The sequence below is a fragment of the Juglans microcarpa x Juglans regia genome, chromosome 8D, assembly GCF_004785595.1.
Source record: "Juglans microcarpa x Juglans regia isolate MS1-56 chromosome 8D, Jm3101_v1.0, whole genome shotgun sequence".
Lineage (NCBI taxonomy): Eukaryota > Viridiplantae > Streptophyta > Magnoliopsida > Fagales > Juglandaceae > Juglans > Juglans microcarpa x Juglans regia.
Window position 1 is genome coordinate 6,754,706 of NC_054608.1, and position 9,290 is coordinate 6,763,995.

Here is a 9,290-nt window from a genome sequence, read left to right on the forward strand (position 1 = left end):
CATATTTCATCATATGCATGCATGTTGGTCGCATTAATGTATTTTTTATCTCGTGGTTATTTGGGTTATACTTACCTGCGGTACCGTCTTATGGTAACGCAGATTTTGATGCAGAGGAGGATGAGGGTGAGCCTGAGGAGTCGGCTCCGCCCGAGGAGTGATTGGATCACTCGCATTTTGGTTTGGGACTTGTAAAATATTTATTTCGGATGACTGTATAATATTTAAACCTTTTTACTGATTGTTTAAATTGTATTAACAATTCTGGTACTTAGTTGTATTAATTATCCGTTGTGTTGTTTTTGTACACTGTTGCATGTACACACACTTGACACTAACGTTGGGATGTGTGACCCTGTTGTCATCATCCCGGCATCTCGATTCCCGTGTCTCTTTATATGGGGTCGTGGGCGCCACAACATTTGTAATTGCATTTACTTTATCTATTTGGGAGACGTGTAATAGCTTAATTTAGTTCAAAAATAAAAACAGAATAAGTGGAAGAAGCAGGTTCTATAAGGTTCCATTAGTCCACAGAAAATGGATTGGCATTTAATAGAATGATTGAATTTTTGCATTTTACCCTTTCATATTCTTCAAGCCATTTCTCCTCCTCAATTGCATATCTCCACTTCTCTTCCTTGTCCAAAATATCCTTCGTGCTTAGTGTCTGCTCTTTTGCTTTTGCAATTTGATCATCCATGCTTGAAAGAAGATCAGAGAGATCCACATTACCTTTGAGACATCAAGGCATTTGAGCACAACCGCATAGCCATTTTAAAACATTTTCTACCTAAAAAAAAACATGTATTCATCAAGTACAGTAATAGTATGATGATATAATACCTTGGAATGGAAACGCCATATCTTAGTCTAAGAGTAGGAAAACTGATATGAATCTAAACCATTTCTACCTCATAGAATCAGAGACTGAAACAACAAAATGCGATCAATAAAGAGTTTCATAAAAATCTACAAATGCTTGAACAAGTGTATGTAGAAGAAATATATGTACATCTTCTACGTTCCTCTCCTACAACCAGTTAAGAATGCACAAAAATAATTCCACAAAAATAATCATATCTATATACCTGCATCATTTAGCTCACTAGTAAGTCACATGGTCCATGTCAAGTAATGTGCAGCTAAATAGTCACAATACAAGTAATTTACCTGTCACTAGTAAGTCTCAAGACAAGAACAACATTAGTAATTGCATTTATAAGACTATTGGTTGCTTGCTCACAATAGTCTCTGCGGTTTAACTGACAATATTGCTGACCTTTTAAAGCAAGGGTTCCTCAGTCATAAGTTAAAATAAATACAAAATTATCCAACTATGAGCTAGTATATGTAAAAATTTGGCATTTCCCAAAATTTCTGACTCAGATATATACAAAATCATTCCGGCATGATACAGCAGAACAATTCACTAAAAACACCACCTAGAATAAGATATATCAAACTCAAGAAATAAAAAGATCTCATCCGTGTACTGGAGAAGTAAAGTAGGATTAGTATATTCTTTATGAACTAAAACAAGAATAAGTACTTGATTCAAAATTACACAGAAATTACCTCAACCTCATGACTAGTCACTGTCAGTATTACCTAGATAAGAGAAATAGCAGTTGCATCTCCACAAAGATGAATCTCATCAGTAGAGATTCCTACTAGAGCATGAGTAAATGAAAAACCCTTGTCCTACATCCCAACATCTGTGCTGCCGTTGAATTCATGAGAGGGGGATAACAACGATTTGCATATCATGATAACAAAATAATCAAGCACTTGCAGGAATATATGAACTGCATAGCTTACAAAGAGAAATATCAAGTACCGAACTTAGAAAAGAATTCTATTGCATAAAGAAATACCATAAGCTTGGGAATATAAAACATCGATAAATACAGTCATCCAACAGCTTGGGGTTGTATGAACCAATATCATTTCACCAAAAAGGTCCATCTAGGTCTCATGTCCAAGCATGATTGACCATCATGATATTCGAAGAATATATCTCAACAATTTTGGGAAAAAAAATTTACATCATTATTCTCAGCTAGAGCCCGAAATCAATTTTGTACTTTATCATAAAAGGAAAAAATTCATACTTGCCCGATTCAATTCCAACAAAATTGACCACATACAACACGAATACAACCAAAGAATGAAATTATTTGTCTTTTCTTGTAAATTAATACACACTCAAAGCATTACCATTGGATAATGAACAAACACTATAATCACTACAATAAACACTCTAATCCCAACAAGGAAACAAGCAAATCAGACCAATGAAACAAATGAGTGAAAGAGGAAATAAAAAAGCACAAGCTCTACCACATTAACCTAAACCAAACTGAAATTAATAAAAAAAAAATCAAATATAGGGTCCAAATTCTAAGAGCACCTATCCCTTTTATGTCAAATCTTTAAATCATGAATAAACACAAAAACATAGCCGATATATGATAAGAAAAAATGCTAACCTCATTTTTTTTCATTTTCTATCAATTTGTTGACTAAGTGAGAGCCAATGAATCTTGCTCCACTTGCTGTGGCATGTCTTCCTACAACCCCGATAACTAGACTGAATAAGAGAGAAATGAATGATATGTGAGAGAACTTGACAGAGAGTGAGAGAAATAGATAGGGTGACAAAGACTTATCGGAACCATACAAAGAATGGTGTGGAGGGCGGAGGCGCTGTCCAACCGAGAGAATAAGAGTGGTGTGGGTGGCGGCCCACTAAAACAGATACTGTCTTTTGCGGCGTTTTATCTTGCTAGGATAACAATTTCGTCGCAAGAGCTAGTTTTGGTGCTTGACAAGTGCTCGTTGCTCAAGGACTAAGTCAGTTGCGGTCAAAGACTATTATTTGCGCCGACTATTACTCGCCGCAAAAAATTCTGTAGCAACAAAACCTTATATCTGGTAGTTTGCATAGTCACCAAACCTTTTAGGATTCGTAGAGAGTAAAATTCGTCGTAACAGGTGAGTTGGTGATGCTAATGCCAGCAGTGAGTATAATCGTGGTAAAGGAAAATTTTTGCAGCGATATAGGGCTGCCCCAATTAGACCCATTTATAAAAATGAGCATGCACCATCGAATCTTTTATTCCCTGACAACTAAAATTTTTGTTCAAGCAGTATTTAGTTGCCGCTAAAACCCCTGAAGATACAATTCGTTTCCACATGGTTTGCTATGGGGATATTAAATCTGCCGTTATATGTTGGGTATATATGTAATTTGCAACCAAAATGACTGCATAACACATTCAATACATTTTGTTTTGCCCGATTTCTGTCTTCCCAAACTCATTGCTCTCTCTCATCTCTTCTCTATGTAATCGTAGCCACCGCTCTTGCACCGTGACTCTATTTTTGCACCGTAGTGTCGCCATCACTGTGAGTCTGATCTCCTCCATCTAATCTCCCTGCCTCTTGCTCTCTCTCTCTGTGTCTCTCTCTCTCTCTATATATATATATAACTCTTACTCCAGCCTCTTACTCCGGCCTCTCTCCCTCTATTTTTGGACTGCCCCACCATCGACTCGCCATTCCTAGCCCATTACAATGCGCCACCTCCTACGATAAGCTCTCTCCTCCGATAGATTTGCTGTTAAATTTTATATATATGCATATAATAATTCTACCAGTATATATATATGCGTAGCTCATTTAATTATTATATATTAGCGTATATATAGTTGTATGTTAAACAGTAATATTTGTTGTTCATTTGTGTACCCACACTTTTCAACTATCCAATTTCGTGCTTGGAGCAGATTTTTTCCCCAATCCAAACTACCCACACAATTATTTGTATGTTATAACTTAGGACAGCATGATTGAACATTAGTCTTGATTTTGGTTCACATTGAAATAGAGGTTTAAGGGGTTAACCAACTAATGTGGGTAATGCGGTTAGTTTTTGTCAATAAGATGGAGTGAAAAGACCCAAATCCATCTAAATATGTCAATTTGCCTTTGGGTGCATGAAGAACCATTGTTTGTTGCCAATTTTGAACGTGGCTTGTGATGGTTATATAAAGGGTGAAATAAATTAATTCATGTTTTCTTTGTTCTTGATTTTTATACTTTGTTTCCCTATTTTAACAATACATAAACTTGAGTATTCAACATGCTTCTCTAGTTAGTTCACTATTATACTCTTTTATGCTTTCCATGAATATTTTGGATATAAATTTATGACACTTTAACGTAAATATGTTGGTGTCGGTAATTGTGCCTATTGTCAGTGATATAAGTGTGAATGTACCTTACTAAATTGTCAGTGATGGTTGTAACATTACAAAATCCAATTTTGTCACTTTAACTTGAATATGTTTGATGCCATTTCCTTGTTCTAATCTTCGTTAATTGATCGTTTTGATCAACATACTCAATTATATAATTTTAGATGTGCTTGGTTGAAAAAGTCAAAAATCGATTGAGGCTCAAATGGACAAGACTTGGATTCATGTGCCAAACAGGTTCACATCACTTGAATATGGTGAAGGGAAAGCCCATGCATCTGGAAGAACAACTTTCAGGTGTCCATGTCGGAGATTCCATAATAACATTTTCCTGCCAATCAATGAAGTTGAAGATTATCTATTCACGATAGGTATTGATCCAAGTTATACAGATTGGATATTTCATAGGAAGGGTGAAAAATGGAGTATGAATTCGTCAGACAGTGATGAAGATACAATTAATGAAAGTGAGAATTATATTGATGATATGGATGAGATGATAGACAACATTCGGGCTGGATCATTCATTGGCCTTGCAGGCGGGGAATATGGTACTATTTTGGAGCCTTCAATGAGCGAAGGGCAATCAAAAAATTTTCACTTCGTGTGAGAGGATGTGAGACATCCCCTTTATCCAAGTTGCTAAAAGTTCTCAAAGCTTTCATTTATAGTCCAGCTACTTCATATTAAAACAATTGGTGGGTAGACTATCAAGTCATTTAACATGGTTTTACAATTGTTAAAAGTCATTTTTCCATAAATTGAGATACCTAACTCATACCACAAGGCCCAACGCTTAGGGTGTGGTTTGGGTTTTAATTATGTCAAGATCTTCCACACAGTGGCTCATGGACAATCTTCCAATTACGCTTCATGAGTTGGCATCATGTATATTTGTTTAGATGTAACTAGTTCAATGTCGGTGATAGGAAGAGAGGAATACGTGTTCGCCACCACATAACTAGTGTCTACACTTCTCACAAATGATATAAGGATGCCTTGCCTCTTAAGCAGCCAAAGTGTTTTACCTTAAAGATACTAGTTTGGATGGTAATTGGTCTGTCATTCAAAAGATAACCAACTGAAACATGTATGATGTTCCAACTATACCATTGGTCAATGATGATGACAATGAAGAGCAGAATATGGATTTTCCTGCTTTCAAAGAGAACCAAGTGGGCTACGTTGAAGTAGAACTCATGGACAATGCGTCTGGCATCACGCTTCCCTTGCATAGATCTGACGTAGAACCAATCCATCTTGGTGCTGATACAAGTTTGAATGAGCCAATATCCCTTCCCGATAATGACGACTTCATTGATGATGACCCAGAAGAGAACAATGATAACCAGACTGGTAGCAGTGAAAATCTTTTAACGGGCAATGAGACTTCGTTCGACAATGGTGTGCATTGAGACAATTAGTTAAACCCAATCTTTTTTTCCATATTATTACATTAATTTAACATGCTACTCTGTTTTATAGATGCTTCTATTCCATTTATTAATTAACGAAACAACTTATGCAATTTCTAGGTGAATGAGGCTAGCTGTGAAGTTCAAATAGCTACTATTGTAACACCCGGGCCTAGTCAAGACCACTTTACAAAAAATTTGGGTTTATAGTTATTAAAAACCTTTTGGAATTGCGAGTAAAATTCTTTTTGAAGAAAGTTTGGGCCTAAGATATTTTTGGCGGAATATAATTTTTTCAATAGATTTAATAATTAGGTTTAAAATCTTGTAATGGACCAAGTGGATCTTCACTTGGAAAATTTATAGGACGAGTGTATTTTTTTAAGGTTCGTCGAGACTCAAAACTTACAAAAAAAAAAGTCCATGCATTTATATACATGATCCAAGATGTGGGCTAAGTATTTGTTTTTTTTTTTTTAGGCTTAAGAGCCCAGGCCCGTGGAAGCGACTTCTAGACTTCACATCGCACGGTTTACGCCGTTTTCAATTTTCATGCACGTCCCTCCTTCTTTTTTCTTTAGGTTTTATCTATTTCCTACTTATAGCTTATATATATATATATGTTAAGCATCCTCAACCCTAGAATAAGTGTCGTTGCCCTCTCTTCATTCCCTCAGCCGTCCAAACTCCTCTGAGCGTCCACCCTCCATTGTGAACCATGGCTACCACCTCAACCGAAAAATCACCCTATTCTTGCAGCTCAAATCAGAGCACCTGCTTCCTCCACGTCGAACCACAACCCAACCACACATGGAGCCAGCTCTCTTTGCATCTTCATTACCAACCCAGCACACACAAAATCGTTGCCACCCTGCACGAAGCACAACCGACACCTAGCCACCGAAAACTACTAGCGGAAACACTTTGTTCTACTTCCCCGAAAACTATTAAAATCCCACATCTTGAACCTGCCACCTCCACACCTCGGGAGAGCCACCCACAAGCATGAACTCCTCTATTTTTAGCCACCCAAAACAGAGCCACACTTGCAGCCACCCCAACTCCTAGGTGCCACCAGCCATGGCAACTTTACACAGAAAACCACCGGTAAAAAATTCTCTCCCCCTAGTTTGTCGCACGCCGCTTTGTTCCCCACGGTGAGCTACCTCTCCCTACCTCACGCTGAACTCCCTTCCTCCCGCTCATCTCTCTCTCACTCTCGCCACCAAGCATAGGCAGCCTAGTCGCCGCACGCCCTCCTCTGCGCTCCAGTCACACCACCACAGTTCCTCCAGCCTAGCCCGTCGTGCCTTGCCCCTCCACACATATCTCCATTTTAGTTGTAAGTCCCTATTGCCGCTCATGTTTTGGCCTCTATTTGTTTTTATTTTGTTGTTAATGTTAGTTACTTAAAAAGGAAACTATTATGTGTCTCAGGTAACCTGGTAGGTGAAGGGTGTTATTACCCTTTTGCCCTTTATTTTGAAAACATCAAATGTATTTTGCATTTGAAACGTGGGCTGCATGTGATTTTTATTTATTTGGACTTAAGCACATTTGGGTTTATTTGTTAAGTTGGTATTTTTAAGCGACTGATATTTTTATCGGAATATTTATTAAGTAAATACTGATAAATTTTTAGAATGATCAGTAAGTGCGAAATCTTATTTTGAATCCTTTTAAGAATATTTTTGATAAACAAAAGTATGATTTTCTACTTATAAAGATTTCGATATAGTTATGTTATTTAGTTTTATAAATTATAGTAAGATCCCAATAGTAAATAAGTTAGAATTTAATGTTTTAGTCAGAATTATTAAGTTGGACATTGATGAGTTTAGAAAGTGATGGTGGTATTTTAGGAATTATGAGAATTTTAGGTTTTGAGGAATTAAAGTAAGTTATTTTAGCATCTTAGACTTAAATATTGAAATACTTGTTTGATTGGAAATTTATGGAATTACATGATTATGTTATAGGTGACGATTATTTTATTGTTCGGCATTTTGAGGAAAATTCTAAAAAGTTAAGAAGTTCAGGTCAGCGGGGTTCCTATCACTATAACATATACCCCTTTTTCCCTCCAAAATAATTGCTGCAATAGCATAAATTGTAGCCGCAAATTGTTTTTAATTCATCCCCCAAGGAATTAAGAAGAACCAATATAGTGGAGTTTAAAATGTGAAGGCCTTTAAACGCAGACCTTGTGAGACACTGCAACTTGTTTAATATTTGATTTGGTTGTGTACATTGGAGATATGAGCACCATGATGTGGATGATGGCCCTCCCTGTTTCAAAATTAGAAGCGTTATGTATGTAGTTGTTTTTTATCGACAGTGAGTTTTGAATTGTATAACCAAGACTTGGTTTTGTATATGTATGGTATGGTAGGTGTAACAATACAATGGTAAATTCTTTACTGATAGTTGCTTGTGGAATTCTACTTCTGAGCAGGCCAGACTGATGATCATCATACTATAAATATATATATATATATATATATGTTTTGTATATGTATGGTATGGTAGGTGTAACAATACAATGGTAAATTCTTTACTGATAGTTGCTTGTGGAATTCTACTTCTGAGCAGGCCAGACTGATGATCATCATACTATAAATATATATATATATATATATATATATATAGAAACATAAAAAGCAGCTGGCCTTATTATTCATGAATACTAAGGCCAGCTGTTTCTATATAATCTGTAAGGTTAATAATTTATATATATATAGACATTATTATATATATATATATATAAATATATAACCAGAATGTGTATATTGAAGATGATTTACTCTCTTGAGTACTAAATGTTGCCCAGAATATATAATTTTACCAAAAAGCTACAGGAATGAATTGAATTGGAGGGTTTCTTAAGTGAAACAGTAGATATAATATTTTCTTGCCTACATGTACCAGAATATTTCAGCGTGTCCATTCTTTTTTTTTATTATTATCTATTTATTTATTTATGGGAGCTTGTCCAGGGATATCAAATTTAGATTCAATGGCTGGATTTCAGCCATTAATAATTTACCTATGCAGAGGTATGAGGGAAAAATGCACATAAACTTATATATGTAATATGATAATTTATTGAAGATATCGTAATAATATACGTATAGTCTGGTCGTAAGAACTGCCAAGTGTTCTACAGCCCAAGTTTGTTTATACAAAGGATAAATATGCTACTACTTACACGTGTGAGTTTTCCCCACAACCAGCTCAAGTGTTCTCCAGCAAAGCTTAAAAATAAGAATAAAAAAAATAACATTAACTAGGAAAGATGGCTACTACTGATAGCTGCCATCTCATGTCTTGTGAATAGATACAGACATTCCAAGTAACCCGGTAGAGCCCATGCTTTGAGAAACTAGCATTCACGAGAAGCTGAGGTTGAATAGGGAGAAAACTTTTACATACCCAATGCTTGAAATATCAAAGCTCATTTCTGAGTAGTAGTACGTACATTCAGCACTAGTTTGCTGAAGGGAGCCACACGCACACGTCTTGCTCCTCAATTTCTACTGGCCATTTATATCCAACGTCCACCATTAATCTGCTTCAGCATTTACATATAACTTGGTAGGCCTTTAGAGAAGAT

At 36.1% G+C, this 9,290-nt stretch overlaps 1 long non-coding RNA gene across 1 annotated transcript; it reads right to left on the minus strand.

The window, feature by feature from the left end:
- Positions 1–415: 415 nt before the first annotated feature.
- LOC121242804 lies at positions 416–2,706 on the minus strand. The gene is made up of 3 exons (XR_005935979.1): positions 2,684–2,706; positions 1,579–1,718; positions 416–735 (listed from the first exon to the last, which is right to left on the minus strand). It is a non-coding gene; the product is annotated as an uncharacterized LOC121242804 (long non-coding RNA).
- Between the last annotated feature and the right edge of the window lie 6,584 nt (positions 2,707–9,290).